The sequence below is a fragment of the Ovis aries genome, chromosome 3 (assembly GCF_016772045.2).
Source record: "Ovis aries strain OAR_USU_Benz2616 breed Rambouillet chromosome 3, ARS-UI_Ramb_v3.0, whole genome shotgun sequence".
Taxonomy (NCBI): Eukaryota; Metazoa; Chordata; class Mammalia; order Artiodactyla; family Bovidae; genus Ovis; species Ovis aries.
In genome coordinates, this window is record NC_056056.1 from 149,984,952 (window position 1) to 150,008,196 (window position 23,245).

General features: G+C 41.1%; 1 protein-coding gene and 1 long non-coding RNA gene across 8 annotated transcripts in view; one reads left to right on the top strand and one right to left on the bottom strand.

The window, feature by feature from the left end:
- Window positions 1–19,119, bottom strand: part of RAB3IP (RAB3A interacting protein) — a 66,508-nt gene extending 47,389 nt beyond the window's left edge. For 3 of the 7 annotated variants that reach the window (XM_060412805.1, XM_015094745.3, XM_042246924.1), the window contains exon 1: window positions 19,004–19,119. The gene's annotated coding sequence lies outside the window, so the exon portion shown is untranslated. Of the gene's footprint in view, window positions 1–40; window positions 163–18,160; window positions 18,670–18,891; window positions 18,927–19,003 lie in introns of those variants that run through there. The other 4 variants (XR_009599924.1, XR_009599925.1, XM_042246923.2 and 1 more) reach the window with 4 other exon arrangements.
- A 183-nt stretch (window positions 19,120–19,302) lies between these two features.
- LOC121819123 (uncharacterized) lies at window positions 19,303–23,105 on the top strand. The gene is made up of 2 exons (XR_006059340.1): window positions 19,303–19,473; window positions 21,760–23,105. It is a non-coding gene; the product is annotated as an uncharacterized LOC121819123 (long non-coding RNA).
- Window positions 23,106–23,245: the final 140 nt, after the last annotated feature.

The window sequence follows — 23,245 nt, forward strand, 5'->3', positions numbered from 1 at the left end:
AATGCCCACCAAACCAAAGAGGAAGAGATAGGGAACCTACCTGATAAAGAATTCCAAATAATGATAGTGAAAATGATCCAAAATCTTGTAATCAAAATGGAATGATAGATAAATAGCCTGGATTCAAGGACTGAGAAGATGCAAGAAAGGTTTAACAAGGACCTAGAAAAAATAAAAAAGAATCAATATATAATTAATAATGCAATAAATGAGATACAAAAACATTCTGGAGGCAACAAATAGTAGAATAACAGAAGCAGAAGATAGGAATAGTGAATTAGAAGATAGAATGGTAGAAATACATGAATCAGAGAGGAAAAAAGAAAAACAAATTAAAAGAAATGAGGACAATCTCAGAGACCAATGTTAAAGGCCCCAACATTCGAATCATAGGAGTCCCAGAAGAAGAAGACAAAAAGAAAGACCATGAGAAAATACTTGAGGATATAACAGTGGAAAACTTCCCTAAAATGGGGAAGGAAATAATCACCCAAGTCCAAGAAACCCAGAGAGTCCCAAATAGGATAAACCCAAGGCAAAACACTCCAAGACACATATTAATCAAATTAACAAAGATCAAACATAAAGAACAAATATTAAAAGCAGCAAGGGGAAAACAACAAATAATACACAAGGGGATTCCCATAAGGATAACTGCAGATCTTTCAATAGAAACTCTTCAGGCCAGGAGGGAATGGCAGGACATACTTAAAGAGATGAAAGAGAATAAGCTACAGCTCAGATTACTGTATCCAGCAAGGATCTCATTCAAATATGAAGGAGAAATCAAAAGCTTTATGGACAAGCAAAAGCTGACAGAATTCAGCACCACCAAATCAGCTCTCCAACAAATGTTAAAGGATATTCTCTAGACAGGAAACACAAAAAGGGGGTATAAATCCGAACCCAAAACAATAAAGTAAATGGCAACAGGATCATACTTATCAATAATTACCTTAAATGTAAATGGGTTGAATGCCCCAATCAAAAGACAAAGACTGGCTGAATGGATACAAAAACAAGACCCCTATATATGCTGTCTACAAGAGATCCACCTCAAAATAGGGGACACATACAGACTGAAAGCAAAGCGCTGGAACAAGATATTCCATGCAAATAGAGACCAAAAGAAAGCAGGAATCGAAATATCAGATAAAATAGACTTTAAAACAAAGGCTGTGAAAAGAGACAAAGAAGGCACTACATAATGATCAAAGGATCAATCCAAGAAGAAGATATAACAATTATAAATACATATGCACCCAACATAGGAGCACCACAATATGTAAGACAAATGCTAACAAGTATGAAAGGGGAAATTAACAATAACACAATAATAGTGGGAGACTTTAATACCCCACTCACACCTATGGATAGATCAACTAAACAGAAAATTAACAAGGAAACACAAACTTTAAATGATGCCATAGACCAGTTAGACCTAACTGATATCTATACGACATTTCACCCCAAAACAATGAATTTCACCTTTTTCTCAAGTTCTCACGGAACCTTCTCCAGGATAGATCACATCCTGGGCCATAAATCTAGCCTTGGCAAATTCAAAAAAATTGAAGTCATTCCAAGCATCTTTTCTGACCATAACGCATTAAGATTAGCTCTCAATTACAGGAGAAAAACTATTAAAAATTCCACCATATGGAGGCTGAACAACATGCTGCTGAATAATCAACAAAGCACAGAAGAAATCAAAAGAGAAATCAAAATATGCATTGAAATGAATGAAAATGAAAACACAACAACCCAAAACCTGTGGGACACTATAAAAGCAGTGCTAAGAGGGAAGTTCATAGCAATACAGGCATACCTCAAGAAATAAGGAAAAAGTCAAATAAATAACCTAATTCTACACCTAAAGCAACCAGAAAAGGAAGAAATGGAGAACCCCAGGGTTACTAGGAGGAAAGAAATCTTAAAAATTAGGGCAGAAATAAATGTAAAAGAAACAAAAGAGACCATAGCAAAAATCAACAAAGCCAAAAGCTGGTTCTTTGAAAGGATAAATAAAATTGACAAACCATTAGCCAGACTCATCAAGAACAAAGGGAGAAAAATCAAATCAATAAAATTAGAAATGAAAATGGAGAGATCACAACAGACAACACAGAAATACAAAGGATCATAAAAGACTACTATCAGCAATTATATGCCAATAAAATGGACAACATGGAAGAAATGGACAAATTCTTAGAAAAGTTCAACTACCCAAAACCGAACTAGGAAGAAATATAAAATCTTAACAGATCCATCACAAGCAAGGAAATTGAAACTGTAATCAGAAATCTTCCAGCAAACAAATGCCCAGGTCCAGATGGCTTGCCAGCTGAATTCTACCAAAAATTTAGAGAAGAGCAAACACCTATCCTACTCAAACTCTTCCAGAAAATTGCAGAGGAAGGCAAACTTCCAAACTAATTCTATGAGGCCACCATCACCCTAATACCAAAACCTGACAAAGATGCCACAAAAAAAAAGAAAACTACAGGCCAGTATCACTCATGAACATAGATGCAAATATCCTTAACAAAATTCTAGCAATCAGAATCCAACAACACATTAAAAAGATCATACACCATGACCAAGTGGGCTTTATCCCAGGGATGCAAGGATTTTTCTTAATATCTGCAAATCAATCAATGTAATACACCACAAAACAAATTGAAAAATAAAAGCCATATGATTATTTCAATAGATGCAGAGAATGATAAAAACTCTCCAGAAAGCAGGAATAGAAGGAACATACCTCAACATAATAAAAGCTATATATGACAAACCCACAGCAAACATTATCCTCAATGGTGAAAAATTGAAAGCATTTCCCCTAAAGTCAGGAACAAGACAAGGGTGCCCACTTTCACCCTTTCAACTACTATTCAACATAGTTTTGGAAGTTTTGGCCATAGCAATCAGAGCAGAAAAAGAAATAAAAGGAATCCAAATTGGAAAAGAAGAAGTAAAACTCTGTTTGCAGATGACATGATCCTCTACATAGAAAACCCTAAAGATGCCACCAGAAAATTGCTAGAGCTAATCAATGAATATAGCAAAGTTGCAGGATATAAAGTCAACACACAGAAATCCCTTGCATTCCTATACACTAATAATGAGAAAATAAAAAGAGAAATTAAGGAAGCAATTCCATTCACCATTGCCATGAAAAGAATAAAATACTTAGGAAAATATCTACCTAAACAAACTAAAGACCTATATATAGAAAACTATAAAACACTGGTGAAAGAAATCAAAGAGGACACTAATAGATGGAGAAATATACCATGTTCATGGATCGGAAGAATCAATATAGTGAAAATGAGTATACTATCCAAAGCAATCTACAGATTCAATGCAATCCCTATCAAGCTACCAATGGTATTTTTCACAGAGCTAGAACAAATAATTTCCCAGAGATAAATCCACACACCTATGGACACCTTATCTTTGACAAAGGAGGCGAGAATATACAATGAAGAAAAGACAATCTCTTTAACAAGTGGTGCTGGGAAAACTGGTCAACCACTTGTAAAAGAATGAAACTAGACCACTTTCTAACACCATATACAAAAATAAACTCAAAATGGATTAAAGATCTAAACATAAGACACCAGAAACTATAAAACTTCTAGGGGAGAACATAGGCAAACACTCTCCAACATACATCACAGCAGGATCCTCTATGACCCACCTCTCAGAATATTGGAAATAAAAGCAAAATTAAACAAATGGGACCTAATTAAACTTAAAAGCTTCTGCACAACAAAGGAAACTATAAGCAAGGTGAAAAGACAGGCTTCGGAATGGGAGAAAATAATAGCAAAGGAAACAACTGACAAACAACTAATCTCAAAAATATACAAGCCAGAAAAATAAACCCAATCAAAAAATGGGCCAGAGAACTAAATAGACATTTCTCCAAAGAAGACATACAGATGGCTAACAAACACATGAAAAGATGCTCAACATCATTCATTATCAGAGAAACGCAAATCAAAACCACAATGAGGTACCATTTCACGCCAGTCAGAATGGCTGCGATCCAAAAGTCTACAAGCAATAAATGCTGGAGAGGGTGTGGAGAAGAGGGAACTCTTTTACACTGTTGGTGGGAATGCAAACTAGTACAGCCACTGTGGAGAACAGTGTGGAGATTCCTTAAAAAACTGGAAATAGAGCTGCCTTATGACCCAGCAATCCCACTGCTGGGCATACACACCGAGGAAACCAGAATTGAAAGAGACACATGTACCCCAATGTTCATCGCAGCACTGTTTATAATAGCCAGGACATGGAAGCAACCTAGATGTCCATAAGCAGATGAATGGATAAGAAAGCTGTGGTACATCTACACAATGGAGTTTTACTCAGCCATTAAAAAGAATACATTTGAATCGGTTCTAATGAGGTGGATGAAACTGGAGCCTATTATATAGAGTGAAGTAAGCCAGAAAGAAAAACACCAATACAGTATACTAATGCATATATATGGAATTTAGAAAGATGGTAAGGATAACCCTGTATGCGAGACAGCAAAAGAGACACAGATGTATAGAACAGTCTTAAGGACTCTGTGGGAGAGGGAGAGGGTGGGATAATTTGGGAGAGTGGCATTGGAACATGTATAATATCATATAAGAAACGAATCACCAGTCCAGGTTCGATGCATGATACTGGATGCTTGGGGCTGGTGCACTGAGACGACCCAGAGGGATGGTACAGGGAGGGGGGGGGGGGGGGTTCAGGATGGGGAACACGTGTATACCTGTGGCAGATTCATGTTGATGTATGACAAAACCAACACAATAATGTGAAGTAATTAACCTCCAATTAAAATAAATAAATTTATATTAAAAAAAGGACCAAAAAACCCAGTTTTAGGCTCAAGGTTTCATGATTATACTAAAAATAAACAAAAATAAATCTCACTGACTCCTTTTGATCAGTGCCATGTAACTAAAACACTATTTTGAAAACTAGTAAAATAAAGAATCCAGTATTTATCCTGACTTTCCAATATATCAGAGAACTAAGCGTTTATGAGGAAAAGTCCTTCTTTTCAAAGAGTCCCACTTAATAACTTTGCAATCTTAATGAAACAATGAGTCTAGGCAACAATTATTAATAACTATTAAAACCCTTTGGTAAAATCTGGGAGACTTTATAATTAATGGATCAAAATGACAGTACTTGAACTCACTGATGACTTAGTATCACGAAAAGGGAGAAAATCATAAATTATGATAATTATGTGGTAAAACAGGGAAGAAACACTACCACCATTCATGAAGTATTCTTGACCCTCTCCCCTAATAAAAATAAAATGACCTCAATTCAATTAACCCTCTAGGTGATCATCAGTTTGTAGGAAATATAGAGCACAGTGTATGTGGGCTCAGTCATGTCCGACTCTCTGCAATGCCAGGAACTGCAGTCCACCAGGCTCCTCTGTCCATGGAATTTTCCAGACAAGAATACTGGAGTGGGCTGCCATTTCCTATGCCAAGGATCTTCCCAAGCTAGGGATCAAACCTGAGTCTCCTGTGTATCCTGCATTGGCAAACCTTTACCACTGCGCCACCTGGGAAGCCCAATAGAGGGTAAAAGAACATATTAAAAATAGCACCATACAGACAAAAACAGCAAAACCCAGACTTTGGAAACTCTACTGGATAAATCACCTGGTTTTTTCAATAAATAAAAATGGGGGGGGAAGGAATTTATAAAGAGACTCGAGACATAAAGAAATATAATGTGGGGGCCTTGCTTGAATTATCTGAATTAACCAACTATAAAAACATTATGAAAAAGTCAATGGAACCTGAACACTGGATATTACTGATATTACTATGAATTATTGTCAGTTTTTAGAGATAATAATGGTATGATGGTTATGTGAAAAAAAAAAAAGTATCCTTTAGGGATATCACAGAAATATAGAAGAAATAAAATTCCTTGGATTTGCTTCAAAATAATCCAGGGGAGAAGGACGGTCTGGGGAGCTAAGTCATCCAACTACCCGTACCAATCTCACTGGATTACAGAGCTGTTTCTCCCTTCAGTTCAGTTCAGTCACTCAGTCATGTCCGACTTTTTGCGACCCCATGGGCTGCAGCACCCCAGGCTTCCCTGTCCATCACCAACTCCCAGAGGGTGCTCAAACTCATGTTCATCAAGTCGGTGATGCCATCTATTTACTGCTGCTGCTGCTGCTAAGTCGTTGAGCACTTACTAAATAGCAGGTATAGTTGCCAGTACATGTATAGCTGAGGAAGCTGCAGTTTAAGGCAACCAGGATTAAAATCTCTGGCTGCTGGGACTTCAGAGTCCTAGCTCTTAACCACACCACACTATCACCACTGGAACTGCTTTGCCTTTCCACTGTTAGATGGTTCATGTAAAAATGTTTCTCCTTAAACTGAATTAAAATCCATTAGGTGGCTCAGACAGTAACGTGTCTGCCTGCGATGCGGGAGACCCGGGTTCAATCCCTGGGTTGGGATGATCCCCTGGAGAAGGAAATGGCAACCCACTCCAGTATTCTTGCCTGGAAAATTCCATGGACAGAGGAGCCTGGTAGGCTACAGTAAATGGGGTCGCAGAGAGTCATACACAACCGAGTCAGTTCACTTCACATCCCTGCAACACCCACTCTATTTTTCCTATAAACATTCAACTGTTCTTTCAATGAGTTTTCACGGACAGTCTACTATGTGCCAGGCTCTGGGGAAAGAAGATGGTAAATCATCTCTGCTCCCAAACAGTATCAATACAGCAGGAGACAATGACAATTAGAGGCAATGAACAGTGTGATAAACACCACAGAATAAGCAAAGGCTACTAAGAGACCACACAAGAAGGCCAAATAAATCAGAAGGAAAAGACTCCCAGGAAAAGTAAAGCCAAAGAGAAGACCCAAAGAAACAGGAAATAATGAGGAAGATAAAGCCCTTGGCAGGACTTTTCAGGCATGTCTAAGGTGTAAAAGTAAAGCATTTGTGGAAAATGTTCAATAAACTGGAGCACAGACTAGGAACATAGGATCCAAACCTCAAGGAGAGGCAGGTCTGAACCCTGGTAGTTCAGTCCGTAAAGAACCTGTCTGCTGTGCAGGAAACCCAGGTCCAATCCCTGGATCAGGAAGATCCCCTGGAGAAAGAAATGCCAAACCACTCCAGTATCCTTGCCTATAATATCCCATAGACAGAGGAGCCTGGTGGGCTACAGTTCATGGGCTCCCAAACAGTCGGGCACGACTGAGCGACTAACACTTTCACTTTTCTATCAAATTACTGGGCCAATGTGTGCCTAGCTTCTCTTATCTGGAAATCTAGCTTGGTTTGCTTCCTCACAGGTTGTGAATTAGAAGAGAAATTCAAGTATCATTCAGTAGAGTACCTCAGAGCACTGCCTTTATGTACCATGTTTTCATTCTGGGGGATACATTAAAACACTGTTTAAATTCCAGTCACTCCTGAAAAGGAGATTATTTGAAGATTAAATGTAGTCCCTTTTCCAAGCATGCGAAATTTCCATAAAATGTGTAACTTATCTGGTAATGACCTGCCAATCACAATGATCTAAAATCTTTTGCTCTTTCAAATGGAAGCATTAAGATTTGTTTTGCATTCAAAGTTCTTATACGAATAAAATAAACTGCTATTTTTAAGCAGCAGTACTCTCTGTATTGTGTGTATGTGTTCAGTTGCTCAGTCGAGTCTGACTCTGCAACCCCAAGTGATGGTAGCCCACCAGGCTCCATTTCTTTCTCCAGGGGATCTTCTCAACCCAGGGATCAAACCCATGACTCCTCCATTGGCAGGTGGATTCTTGACCACCAGCGCCACCTAGGAAGCCCTACTCTCAGCATTAAGTAGTAAGTAATTCAATAACTCAATTTCAAGTGCAGTTATCCCAATTCATAAACTAAACTTGTCAGAGATCACTACAAATGAGTGAAAAGGATGATAGCGTTCAATTTTTATGGGTGAATTACTAACAGCTTCAGTGGCCTTATTATCACTCAGTTTTAAGTAATAAAGCTGATCTCCAATTTAAAAAGTTGATCAAAACAATTTGCTTCTGATTCATAGTATTCATTATATCTTATTTCTTCTTTCCAGAAGTCAGCATTATCACAGCAAAAACAGCAGCCAATACTGAAAGTTAACTATGCGTCAGTTAACTAAGAATTTCACATGTATCATCTCAATGAATGCCTAGAAAAATCTTAATGGTTTACAGTTATTAAATATATTTCATATCTATATTATTTTAGTATAAGTATAATTAATAATTTTATCAATTCTTTTTATTCCAGTTGAATGGACTCTGATGCTGGGAGAGATTGGGGGCAGGAGGAGAAGGGGACAACCAAGGATGAGATGGCTGGATGGCATCACGGACTCTATGGACGTGAGTCTGAGTGAACTCCGGGAGATGGTGACGGACAGGGAGGCCTGGCGTGCTGTGATTCATGGGGTCACAAAGAGTCAGACACGACTGAGTGACTGAACTGAAATGAACTGGAAGGATGATTGTCAGCTTCAACTCCTCAGGGAAAATCCTGGTACTAAAGTTTTAAGAATACAGATATGAAAATGAGCTAAAAAGAAGGTGGCTCAGAGGTTAAAGCATCTGCCTCCAACGCGAGAGACCCAGGTTCGATCCCTGGGTCAGGAAGATCCCCTGGAGAAGGAAATGGCAACCCACTCCAGTATTCTTGCCTGGAGAATCCCATGGACTGAGGAGCCTGGTGGGCTGCAGTCCACGGGGTCACAAAGAGTCGGACATGACTGAGTGACTTTACTTACTTACTTAAAGCCTATTATGGGCCACTAAATGATAATCCTAAAGAGAGAGGAGGAGGAAGACAATGTTTCAAGGAGAAGTAAAAATATAAGTTAGATTTTTAAATGCCGAATTAGAGTCTGTAGATGAGCTAAGCAAGGAAATAATATAGCATAGTCAAGGAACAAGGGTTTGGCACTAATGAAACTAACCAAACAAAAAAGAGGACAGAAAGTCAACCTGGAGAAGCAGATATGAGACAGATAATTAAAAGCTTCACTTAACATGGAAAATGTTACTTGGAGTTTCATCCTGAAGAGGTGCTCAGATCTACATTTTAGGAAGTACAGATGAATTGTGATGTCTTTAGAAAAATGACTCCCAAGGACTTTAACTAGAGACAAGAGACTAGAGGCAATTAGTTAAGAGGCTACTGCAACAGACTACGCAAGAGAGCATGAAGGTCACACACTGCAAATGAGGGGATGAAGGCACATATATTTAACATCTATATAGGAAAGCATTCAGAATAGCTTCAATTATATTTCTACGTATACACACATATCATTACATTATTACATTGTCTACTGTGACATATACATATATACCTTATGTACATTATTCTAGTCATTCCTCTTAGCATCCCTTTGAAATGGTTCTTACCTCTATTTTATAGATTCAGAAACTGAGGATCAGAGAGGTTAATTAATTTTGTTAAGGTGAAACAGTCAGTAACAGAGGGAGGATTCAAAGCCTGGTGTGTCTGACTCCAGCACCTGCGTCTGACTCCACTACATCTTAAAAGGTAAGACTCGAGACAAAGGTTAAATGAAGACAGAGGATCTCTAAAGCAGTCTTACCCAGCCAATTTTAAGAAGAGAACAATCCAAACAGAAGAATCCTATTTAATCTATGAACAACTGTTTTACTTTCAGAAAGAAAAAACTAAAGTTTCTCTAATGCACTGCTATTGAAATGAGCATTTGCTGTTACTTTGCCATCCTTTCTATTTTTTCCCTACATTCTCTTGGCTCTCATCATTTCCTTACTTATTTTGCTGCTACTTGGATTTAAAATAAGTACTTATTCAGCCCCTTATAGTTTGTTGTCGGAGGGTAGGAATAGCATATAAATCAACAGAAACCTGATTTTAATATAATGGCCTTATGATATAATCAAAAAAAGTGTGCATGTTTGTAATTAGTAATCCTTACCTAAAAAAATTTTAAGTGTTAATTTTTTAAAGTGTGAAACTGTATTAGAGCTAACTGCCTTTACCTTTTAGAAATACATAATGATATATTTACAGATAAAATTATACAATGCCTGGAATTTGCTCAAAATAATACAGGAGAGGGACTAGTACAGGGGGTAGATGGGGCAGGATTGACAATAGTTGATGGGCTAGATGATGGGAAATTTGAAGTTCGTTAGATATTTGCATCTATGTATTTTGTTTTAAATTCTCCATAATTAGAAATTTTTGAGATTTATGCAAATGCTATATAAAGGAAGAAAAACAAAACAAAATGGTGTATAAAAAAATAATTTTCTCATTAACTCTCCCTAAAATTATAAAGTTGGTTTTCCAAACTAATATTTGGTTGTAACAAAAAACAATTCACGTTTACATTTTAGGAAGCAGTCTATGTTTATAAGTGTGAAATTAATTACTAACTCAAAGGAAAAATTAGTCAGATGGTCAGTCAACCTACACAATCTCCCCACTCATTAAAATAGACCACAAATTAATTTCCATTTACTAATACCACAGGATTAAATGTACAATCCGACATACTGCAAAATGTTCATTACTGCAGATTATTAAAGGTTTTCAGAAATTCTCAGAACTTCAGTTCAGTTCAGTGCTCAGTCATGTCCGACTCTTTGCGACCCCATGAATCGCAGCACGCTAGGCCTCCCTGTCCATCACCAACTCCCGGAGTTCACCCAGACTCACGTCCATCGAGTGGGTGATGCCATCCAGCCATCTCATCCTGGGTCATCCCCTTCTCCTCCTGCCCCCAATCCCTCCCAGCATCACAGTCTTTTCCAATGAGTCAACTCTTCACATGAGGTGGCCAAAGTACTGGAGCTTCAGCTTTAGCATCATTCCTTCCAAAGAACAATCAGGGCTGATCTCCTTCAGAATGGACTGGTTGGATCTCCTTGCAGTCCAAGGCACTCTCAAGAGGCTTCTCCAACACCACAGTTCAAAAGCATCAATTCTTCAGTGCTCACCCTGCTTCACAGTCCAACTCTCACATCCATACATGACCACTGGAAAAAACATAGCCTTGACTAGACGGACCTTAGTCGGCAAAGTAATGTCTCTGCTTTTGAATATACTATCTAGGTTGGTCATAATTTTTCTTCCAAGGAGTAAGCATCTTTTAATTTCATGGCTGCAATCACCATCTGCAGTGATTTTTGAGCCCCCCAAAATTAAAGTCTGACACTGTTTCCACTGTTTCCCATCTATTTCCCATGAAATGATGGGACCGGATATCATGACCTTCGTTTTCTGAATGTTGAGCTTTAAGCCAGCTTTTTCATTCTTCTCTTTCACTTTCATCAAGAGGCTTTTTAGTTCCTCTTCACTTTCTGCCATAAGGGTGGTGTCATCTGCATATCTGAGGTTACTGATATTTCTCCCGGCAATCTTGATTCCAGCTTGTGTTTCTTCCAGTCCAGCGTTTCTCATGATGTACTCTGCATAGAAGTTAAATAAGCAGGGTGACAATATACAGCCTTGACATACTCCTTTTCCTATTTGGAACCAGTCTGTTGTTCCATGTCCAGTTCTAACTGTTGCTTCCTGACCTGCATACAGATTTCTCAAGAGGCAGGTCAGGTGGTCTGTATTCCCATCTCTCTCAGAATTTTCCAGTTTATTGTGATCCACACAGTCAAAGGCTTTGGCATAGTCAATAAAGCAGAAATAGATGTTTTTCTGGAACTCTCTTGCTTTTTCCCTGATCCAGCGGATGTTGGCAATTTGATCTCTGGTTCCTCTGCCTTTTCTAAAACCAGCTTGAACATCAGGGAGTTCACAGTTCACGTATTGCTGAAGCCTGGCTTGGAGAATTTTGAGCATTACTTTACTAGCATGTGAGATGAGTGCAATTGTGTGGTAGTTTGAGCATTCTTTGGCATTGCCTTTCTTTGGGATTGGAATGAAAACTGACCTTTTCCAGCCCTGTCTAACTCAATGAAACCAAGCCATGCCCGTGGGGCAAACCAAGACAGGCAGGTCATGGTGGAGAGGTCTGATAGAATGTGGTCCACTGGAGAAGGGAAAGGCAAACCACTTCAGTATTCTTGCCTTGAGAATCCCATGAACAGTATGAAAAGGCAAAATGATAGGATACTGAACGAGGAACTCCCCAGGTCAGTAGGTGCCCAATATGCTACTGGAAATCAGTGGAGAAATAACTCCTGAAAGAATGAAGGGATGGAGCCAAAGCAAAAATAATACCCAGTTGTGGATGTGACTGGTGATAGAAGCAAGGTCCAATGCTGTAAAGAGCAATATTACATAGGAACCTGGAATGTCACGTCCATGAATCAAGGGAAATTGGAAGTGGTCAAACAAGAGATGGCAAGAGTGAACGTCGACATTCTAGGAATCAGCGAACTAAAATGGACTGGACTGGGTGAATTTAACTCAGATGACCATTATATCTCAGAACTTCCTGGGTTACTGACACTATGAACAGTGTTAGCTCCTCAGTCATGTACGACTCTTTGTGACCCCATGGACTGTAGCCTACCAGGCTCCTCCGTCCATGGAATTTTCCAGGCAAGAATACTGGAGTGGGTTGCCATTCCCTTCTCCAGGGGATCTTCCCGAGCCAAGGATCAAACCCGGGTCTCCTGCATTGGCAGGCACTGTATTACAAATTTTTGGAACAAAAATATAAAAAAACAATTGTTTTCCAAGTTTCCTTCTCTTAAAAATGGAAGCCTCTTTATTTTGTATATGTAAGAATACAGGTCAATTAAATATTCAATAGGCACTGAAGTATATGTTGATTGGATAAACAAGCAATAAGATTATTTAGGGAAGTAAATAGCAGAGCAGTGAAGAGCAGAGACAGAGATTCCAGGCCACCTTTACAAATTGGAGATAAAACAATAAGTACCGCAACAAGATTGGAGAAACTGTTTTTAAAGTTTGGGGGAAACTGAGCATTTGATCAAACAAGCTTCAGAAAACCTTTCTAATTCAGATTTTGTTATTAACTGGCTGTGTGAACTAAGGTATGTCACTTAATTTCTCTGAGTGTCAGTTTTAATATCTATAATGGTAGCGGTATTATCGCCCCTGCCTACATTTGAGAAAATCAAGTGGCTTATCTGTCAATGTAAAAGTGTCCTGAAGACTGTAAAGCACAACACAGATGAATGATATCTATAAAGATCTAAAAAAGAATAAATGAGGGGGTAAAGAATAAGAGTCTACAAAGCGGTTTGTCTTACAAACCAGAAGGGAACCTTAGTTATCCTTGATAAAGAAGAAGGAAGGGAAAAACAAGTCATTCTGAGGTACAGAGTTCAAATTAACTCTCTTCCCAACAAGAGATTAATTAATGTACATTTACATACCGTTCTTCAAATCTCCTTTAGTTGTTCTTTTATACTTCATCTAGATCTGTCAATCAGATGCCCACAAACACTCAAACTATTATCTGGACACATCAAACGACAATTCACTTATTTAAATGGCTCTAAGGGGCTTCCCTGGTGGCTCAGTGGTAAAGAATCTGCCTGCCAATGCAGGAGACATGGGTTCAATCCCTGGGTTGGGAAGACCCCTTGGAGGAGGAAATGGCAATCCACGCCAGTACTCCTGCCTGGAAAATCCCAGACAGAGATGGGGTTGCAAGAGCTGCATTCCATGGGGTTGCAAGAGCTGGACACGACTGAGCGCACACACACGCAGGCTACCATCAGTATGTTTCTGTGTGAGTCAAAGCTGCTCTCACATTCTTGCATGGAGTTTCCTTCCGCTAGAATGTCAAGTCATAAACTTTATTATGTAGAGTTTATCCAACTTCCATTATGCTTATACTTAAAACAGTCGTCAACTATAAGCAACAAACTTCTCAAACTTGAACTATTTCAATAATTTCCATTCTTTTTCCTCTGATCTAAGTAATCTTTGCTTATGGTTAAAGCAATTTAATTTCGTGTTGCTGATATCCTAAGATAAATCAAGATTACTTCTTCAATTTTCTATATACAACTGAAGCTTGTGAAACCACCTCATTTAGCTTTAAGTTGAAAGGGAAAGCAGAAGGGAAACACAGAGATAGCAAATTAATGATACCTCTTGTTAAGTAACCTCTTCTTCCCTTAGGCCCTTCAATCCCTACTCTGAACATTCACTTCCATTTCTACTGCTAGACCAGTTTCAACACATTTTAACATTTCTTTCGCTAACCATCCATCACCAAACAGCACAGTACCTACTAGGTTCCAGGCCTAAAACTAAAGCTATATGGTGGGGCAAGAGGCATTAAAGCCCTGCCCTCCAAGCATGTGTTTACTAGAAGAGACCTCACTATCAACAAACATTCACAAATATGATGTAAATATCAAAATGATACCAAAATAGAGGCATGTGCTCTGTGCTTTGGAAATATAAAAAAAAATAAATAAGTAGATATGCAGATGACATCACCCTTATGGCAGAAAGTGAAGAGGAACTAAAAAGCCTCTTGATGAAAGTGAAAGTGGAGAGTGAAGAAGTTGGCCTAAAGCTCAACATTCAGAAAACGAAGATCATGGCATCTGGTCCCATCACTTCATGGGAAATAGATGGGAAACAGTGGAAACAGTGTCAGACTTTATATTTTTGGGCTCCAAAATCACTGCAGATGATGATTGCAGCCATGAAATTAAAAGACGCTTACTCCTTGGAAGAAAAATTATGACCAACCTAGATAGCATATTCAAAAGCAGAGACACTACTTTGCCAACAAAGGTCCATCTAGTCAAGGCTATGGTTTTTCCAGTGGTCATGTATGGATGTGAGAGTTGGACTGTAAAGAAGGCTGAACACCAAAGAATTGATGCTTTTGTGGTGTTGGAGAAGACTCTTGAGAGTCCCTTGGACTGCAAGGAGATCCAACCAATCCATTCTGAAGGAGATCAGCCCTGGGATTTCTTTGGAGGGAATGATGCTGAAGCTCAAATTCCAGTATTTTGGCCACCTCATGCGAAAAGTTGACTCATTGGAAAAGACTGATGCTGGGAGGGATTGGGGGCAGGGGGAAAAGGGGACAACAGCGGATGAGATGGCTGGATGGCATCACTGACTTGATGGATGTGAGTCTAAGTGAACTCCGGGAGTTGGTGATGGACAGAGAGGCCTGGCGTGCTGTGATTCATGGGGTCGCAAAGAGTCAGACACGACTGAGCGACTGAACTGAACTGAATGTGGCAAAGGTAAGGACAGCAGAACAGAAAAAGAGAAACTATAAATAGCTAGAAGTGAAGTTAAAGTCACTCAGTCGTGTCCAACTCTTTGCAACCCCACGGACCATACAGTCCATGGAATTCTCCAGGCCAGAATCCTGGAGTGGGTAGCCTTTCCCTTCTCCACGGGATCTTCTCAACCCAGGGATCAAACCAGAGTCTGCTGCACTGCAGGCAGATTCTTTACCAACTGAGCTATCAGGGATAGCTAGAAAGGAGTCTTTAAATTTCTTCAGACACTTTCTTTTTAGGATATCATGTATTTAAGTAATTTAGTAACCAATTTACCACCCTTCATTGAACTACATCTTGACTCGCACTCTACAGGGCAAAGGTTTGGTGTGAAAGGGTGTACTCCCTCAGATTACCCTCAAAGCTTTCCCTCAACACACAAATATCACTACCAACTACTACTCATTTCTTCCCTACTCTCCAACTACTTAAGCATTTTGTCTTACCTGACACTCATTAAAATTACAACACCATATGCACGTGAAGGTACCTTCTAAATTTTGATAAACTTACAAAAAGATATGGCAATGATTACATGGTCTACCTTCCAGACTTCTTATAAAGTCTTTCCTTTAACCCCCACTGTGACTTGCAGAGTAGACACTCATAATGTCTGATTTAAAAATCACTGGTGATACACTAAGAATTACTTATTACACTAATATTAAGTGTCTCATAAAAGCTAAATTAAAACCAATTCTTTAGCATTATGATCTACACAGGAAGAAGTAGCGTGGTTACGAGCATGGACATCAAAGAAAAACTGCCCAACTCCTAATCTAGTCCCCTCATTAATTAGCTTTTGTGACCTTGAACAAGCTCCATAACCTCTCAGTGCCTCAATCTTCTCAACTATTAAATGGATAAAGTATTACCTAACTCCTAGGTCAATGTGAGAGTAAATGAGTTGGCATAATGCTCAGACCAGAACCCGATACAGCCTAAGGGCTAGACTCTGTAGTAGCAGCAGCAGTGCTCGTATCACATCATCATTAAACCTGTTTATATTTTAACCGGTCTTCTTAGTCACAAAGCTCTTTTTACAGAAGGTGTAGTTCAGGAACGGAAAGAGCAAGGCTGGTAGGATTTCCATTTTGGGCAGTCACACTCAGTGTTTAATCCTGGCTCTGCCATTAGTCAGCTATAGGACTACAGACAACCAAGTAACTAGAGGCAAGTTGTTCACCTCTCTGACCCTCAATTTTATGATCTGTAAAATGCAATACCACCACCTATATGCGAGGAAACGTCTCAAGAACTACAGAGTCAAGGTACTTGAAGCAACAAGCACAGTGCATGGCACACTGTTGAGCTCTAACTGTTCCCCTCCTCCACCCCCTACATGGAGTATCTCATCTAACTCTCATCCCACCATTATGAAGCTCATATTAGATTGAGCCATATTAAAAACAGCTGAATACTGACAAACCCCAAACCATTCAACCTAACACTGCTGCTGCTGCTAAGTCGCTTCAGTCGTGTCCGACTCTGTTCGACCCCATAGACGGCAGCCCACCAGGCTCCCCCGTTCCTGGGATTCTCCAGGCAAGAACACTGGAGTGGGTTGCCATGTCCTTCTCCAATGCATGAAAGCCTAACACTACCCCCATTTAAATGATTTACTTGAGGTCATACGCACGATTTAACTGACGGAGTTACAACTTTAAAAAGGTAACTTTTTATTAAAATTGGTTCAGTGAGTCCTGCTCAGAAAGGGAGGGGGGAAGGGTATACTAATTACAATAATACGTGTATAACTACTGTAACCTGCAAGTTCTTGTTTTGCCATATTAAAAAACCAAGATGATGACGTAGTTTCTACGAATCTTTCAACCTTAAAAACTATTTGCAGCGGACTTCTCTGGTGGTCCAGTGGTTACAATTCCACACTTCCTCAGCAGGGGGCACGGGTTCATCCCAGGTCAGGGAAGTTCAACAGGCTGCACTGAAGACAGTCAACACACCCACACACAGACACACACCCACACACAGAGTGTCTATGTGGCTGTAGAAGTTGAGGGTTCAGTGAAAATTATAGGAAAATAATATTAAAGAAAGCATTAACTACACCAATTCAAAACCTACAACTGGATCTAATTAGAAACGCCACTAATTAGAAAATTCACAAAGCAGCTGAACATCAAATATTCATCCTGGTGAAAAGTTAGCGGTATTCAATACCACCGATGAGTTGTTTGCCAAATATACCAGAAGAGTTGCAGTCTATGCATGCCCTTTGGTTCTCGAAATAGTGGAAATAGAAAAAAAAAAGAAAAGCTTTTTTCTTTTTCCCTAATAGTAAGAAATATACTATTGTAGTAACATTATATAACCGCTAAGCTTATTTCTACATATTCCACAAGGATAGGATTCTATCACACAAACCATACTTGAGGTACGTATCTGTCCAAACATGCAAAGTCCTATCAAAACGCACCACACTAGCAAATAAAACAGCAAGCGTTAACACAAGGCCCCATCAAAGTGGTGAAATCTTTTAACAGTATCAAATATTTACTCTGACTGGTTACAAATCTATTCTGACTGTTTTCTCCACTCTGCCTTTCTCCTTGATAGGTCATTCACCATTTTTTCCCCTTAAAATGGCATGAACAACAAAATAAGGATAATGAACAGAAACCGGGTCTTGTAACAGATTTACAATACAACAGTTTTGTTCTAATCCTCTTACTGGCCTCTGCTGCAATTATGTAATCATTTCACGGCAAAAGCTTACAAGGAAGTCTCTTTCCCGACCCTGAAATGAAGCTGGAGGGGGAAACAGAAGTGGGAAACAGGTAGCCTCGGAATTTGCTACATTTCCGCGAAACGAAACTGTCTGCATCTTCGGAATCACCATTACCTGAGCGCTCTTAATTTTCAAGACTATACCCATTAGCCATTACAGACTTTTTTCTTTTTCTTCTTTAAATCCCATAACAACTGGCAACTCTTCACGCGCTGCAGATTTCATCTAACACCATCACTTCCCGAGTCCATTAAACTCTCTTTTTCCCTGGCGATCAGAACGAGCTATCCACGCTGGAAGGGTAGTGTAATTACAATTATGTCTGAACAGCTCGCCTCAACTCCCCGAAACAAAAGTCAGGCTGCACGGAGCTGTCTCCTAAGGCGCCGGTTCTTGCCCACCACGTTTCGCCGAAATCTCCCAAGGGTGACCTCTACGCCTTGGCGCCGTGCCCGGCTCGCCGTCTCCTAAGACCCTCGGTCCATGCCTACTGCCTCGCCGGGTCCAGCTGCCGCGCGGCGGCGGCCTCCAGACTTGTTGGCGAAGTCTCTTTACAACCCGCTCCGCAAGCCCGGGCCCTCAGCTCCGGCCGCGCGCGCCCCGCCGACAGGTAAGCTGGGTCTGGCTCCACGCCTCGGGCGCTCAGGACAGCGCAGTTAATGAGTAACGCGCCCGAGGGACGGGGGAGGAGCCGCCGCCGCCCGACGCCCACCAGCGGCCCCAAGGGGCGCCTGCATGCCCCCAAGGCGCCGAGCCTCCGCCACCGCCGGCGTCCGCGAGCCCAGAGGAGCGCGCTCGCCGGGGCCAGGACAGCCGGGCCGGGGCCCCGCGCGCCGCGCCCTCACCTGCACCTGCCGCGGCCGCCCCTCCAGGCCGGCTCGCGGGAGGCGGGCGCGCGCGCACTGAGGGGGGCGGTGTTCCGCGTCCTGGGCCTCTCCCTCCCGCCGCCGCGCTCACCTGACTAAGCTACCACCGCCGCGGCCCGCGCTTAGGGGCGCTAGCAGAGCTGCACACCGCGCACGCCGAAGCACTCTGAGGCGGAGGCGGACGGCTGGCCGACGCCGGTACACTCTAACGCGGCGAGTGCACGGCTGGAGGAGCCGCCGAGGGAGCGCGGGACTGCGCCTGCGCCGGCAGCCGGGCCCGGAGCCTGGAGCCGCACGGCCCCGCGGAGGGAAGGCGGGGTTAGGGGCGGGGAGGGGGCGGGGCGGGCGTGGGGCCGGAGGGGCCGACGCGCTCCCGCGCCCCCTGGCGCCAGGCGGGGCTTTCGCAGGTGTTGGGCGCGGGCCCCAGGTGTCTTCGCGGGTGGTTTCCTTGGGAACCAGGGCGAACTGGCGCTGAGCCTTGTTGCCCTGGGCTTAACAGACGGTCTCCGGTTCACGTCGAATTTGTTGGTCTCTCCAGGAGTCGGAAGATGAACCTTCGATGTGAGTTGAGGAACACTATATCCAACCTGAGACTCGGCACGCATATGTACCTTCCAACGTGTGTCTGTGTGTGTGTGGGCGTGCGTGAGTCTCTGGGGGCATGGATGAGAGGAAGGGGAGTCTGATAGAACCTAGATCCCGGCATTCCAGCAACTGTTAGAGCATTCGAGAATGTCGTGTCTGTACCTACCTTCTTTCATCTTTCTTGTCAACTTTTATCAAACTTCCACCCCACTTTAGGTCCTCCAGAGAGGAAACGTGAAACTACAAACCATGTTTCCGAAAATCTGATCAAAAAGAAGCAGTCGCATCAAATATGCGTCTCTATGTTTAGTCAAAGAGATACGGGCAGTTTATGCGACATGTATATTGAGTAGGACCCCCATTCTGTGTATTGATGCCATCTATTAGCGGCAATAAAGAAGAGTAGGTTATGGGTATGGTTTATAGGAATCAGGATTGAGGAATCAGCTTTGAGGCTGGCACCTTCTAGCTGTTGTCAGTGACCTTGAGCTAGTTGATCTCTAACAGCCCCAGAAAATGGGGATACTAAGACTACCCACCTCAATAAGTCGTCAAGAAATTAAATGGCTTAATATATGTAAAATACTTAATGTACTTAATGACACAGTGCCTAATGAATATTGTGTATTTGTCTAAGTAGCTAAGTCGTGTCAGACTCTTGAGACTCCATAGATTGTAGCCTGCCAGGCTCCTCTGTCCATGGGATTTTCCAGGCAAGAATACTGGAGTGGGTTGCCATTTCCATCTCCAGGGGATCTTCCCAACCCAGGGATTGAACCAGGGTCTCCTGCATTGCAAGTGGATTCTTTACCAACTGAGCTAGAAGGGTGTGTAATGAATATTATCTATTAATAACATTATTACTGTTATCATCCACCTATAATAAAAACAAACCTTGAAAGTCATTATTTACCCTTTTGTACTCCATCTCCAATATATCAAGTCTTACCTATTCTAATTCAGAAACAATTCTTTAATCTACCCCATCTCTTATCTACTGGGACTAGACGTGATCTCCCTCATGAGGGAGGTCTGTTCTCCCTGACTCCACTGCTCTCCCTTACACCATGTAATTCATTTATCAAAAGTTTATTGTGTTCAATCTGTGTACCTACTACTAGACTTGGGAAGAGAGAAACCATTACACACAATCTCCATCATCCAAGGACTCAAACATAGTGAAGAAAACAAATATGTCAATAATAACTAAGTGAAATAAATAACTGCAACAGAAAGTAGTCTTTCCATGAAAATGTGTTATTTAAGAAATTTTTCTGGTGGCCAATAACAGAAATCCATTCAAAGTATAAGCAGAATGGGAGGAATTACTTTAAGGATATAAAGATTGCTTTCAGAATCCATGGGTAGGAGTGAAAGAAGGCTTGGGAATAGTCTGAAAACTGGGACTGAAATGTTGTGGAAAAGCTAGGAGGTCCCCTCATTGTGTCTCATCTCTCTTTCTCTTCCCTCTTACTGCAGATTATTTATGTACCTGGTATAGAGAAGCAATAAATAAATATTTGTTTAGTGGCTGGCAATTTATGTAACTGAGAAATAAACTGGCTGCTGCTAAGTCACTTCAGTCGTGTCCGACTCTGTGCGACCCCATAGACAGCAGCCCACCAGGCTCCTCCATCCCTGGGATTCTCCAGGCAAGAACACTGGAGTGGGTTGCCATGTCCTTCTCCAATGCATGAAAGTGAAAAGTGAAAGTGAAAAGTGAAAGTGAAGTCGCTCAGTCGTGTCTGACCCTCAGCGACCCCATGGACTACAGCCTTCCAGGCTCCTCCGTCCATGAGATTTTCCAGGCAAGATTACTGGAGTGGGGTGCCATTTCCTTCTCCGGAAATAAACTGGACCCAAAGCCAATTCTCAAAACATTTCCTTATAAGTAGGTAACATGTTAAAGTGACTCTTTTGCAGGGGATTATACAGTTTACAGTCTAAGTCCTTAGACTTTTATCAGCCCTTTCAGCTCTCTGATTTTTTCAGATGCCTATTCCAACATCAGAAAAGATGTGAAATACAGAGTTGTCCATAACCGATTCCATGAGAGATACATTAGAGACAACTGTTTTATACATGAGTTGTGAAAGCCAAGTTTTTATGTGACACAAGTACTGGCCCACAAGTAAATATTTTGCTAGACAAGGAAATGATAGGCTACTTTCTGTTGCAGTTAAAAACTAACAAATTTTAAAAAGAATAAATAAAGAGAAAATTTTCAAAATAACAAACTTAAAATGTATTCCTCTCATGTAGATTTATGCAGTGCAGAGTTGATACGGTGGCTCTCTGATCAACATGGACACAGGCTTCTTCTATCACATGGCTTCACAATCCTGAAGCTTCTACCATCAAGTAGGCTGCTCAAGCTCCAGCCATCACTTCTTTATTCCAAGCAGCGGAAAAGCAACAGAGGCTAAAAAGAACACCCGTCTACTTGAAAACACTTGCAGAAGTTGTGTACATCACTGTACTTACACCTTACTGGTCAGCACTCAGCTATAAGTGATGTTGAAACATACAGTTTCTATTGAGTGGGCATGGGCCCAGCTAGAAATCAGTGGTTCTAGTACTAAAGAAAACAGGAGAACAGATATTGAAGACAGTTAGCAATATCTGGTTCATCATTCCATATCAGACTTGGGATGAGAGAAATGGTGTTGGGGGAACATATGAATAGAGCAAAGGCATCATAAGGAAAACATGATGTGATGAACACTGTACCTGGGACAAGTGCTGACTGAAGAATATAGAATCTGGTTCAGTAGTCAGAAGAGGGTTTCTGAAAGATGTTGAGCTGGAGAGTGAAATGATCAAACCAGTGCTTTAGGAAGAGTAATGTGGTGGCAATAAGAGTAATGTGGCTGGAATGTACTTGGTAGGGGTGAGGGAGGTGATGAGAGGCAAGGAAAATAGATAGAAACTATTATGAGATAGTAAGTGCCTATACTGCAGTAAAAATGGGAAAGGATGAATTTCAAAAAATGAGTTTGTCAAATGCAACAATTGAGTAGATGTCCTCTCTCTCTCTCACCCTCCCTCTCTCCTTCTCTAAAGGTCAGAATCATTCTACCTATTTGAGATTAGCACAATGATTTTATTTGGGAAAGTATCCTTCCACCATGTTCAGTCCAAGTGACCCATGTAAAATTGAATTCCCCACCCCCACTTCCAGGGTGAGTATGTGACCCAGGCTTCACCAGTCAGAGAATCTTCCTGATCTCTGTGATTAGCTCATGATAAGCAAATGACTCAAGCAGGGCTGATAAAAAGTCAATTCTGAATCTATGAGAATTGCTGAGACCATTAAATGTAAGCCTGGGGCTACAGGCAGTGATCTTGCCACCCAATGGAAAACATGCTTGAGAATGGAACTAATGGGGAAAAGGCAGAACTGAGAGATGAGAAAAGCAAGAGTGGGTCCTGATGATATTATTTCACTTCCTAGGTCAAGCTGTGACTGAAGCTGGAGACCCTGAACTTTTCAGTTATATGAGCCAGTAATTTTCTCTTTGCTTAAGCCAACTTGTATTGTGTTTTCTGCCACTTGCAAATGAATATACAGAAATAAAGGCAAGCATGATAATTTCAAGCCTTAAAAAGGGTACCATCTACCTTTGTCATACATAGTATTAAAAGACCTAGCTCTAATAAGTTTTATCTGTTCCAAAAAACCAAAACTACATTCAAAGAGAGGATGTTCGATATAGCTGGGAATGTTCACAATGCTATGAAACCTCTG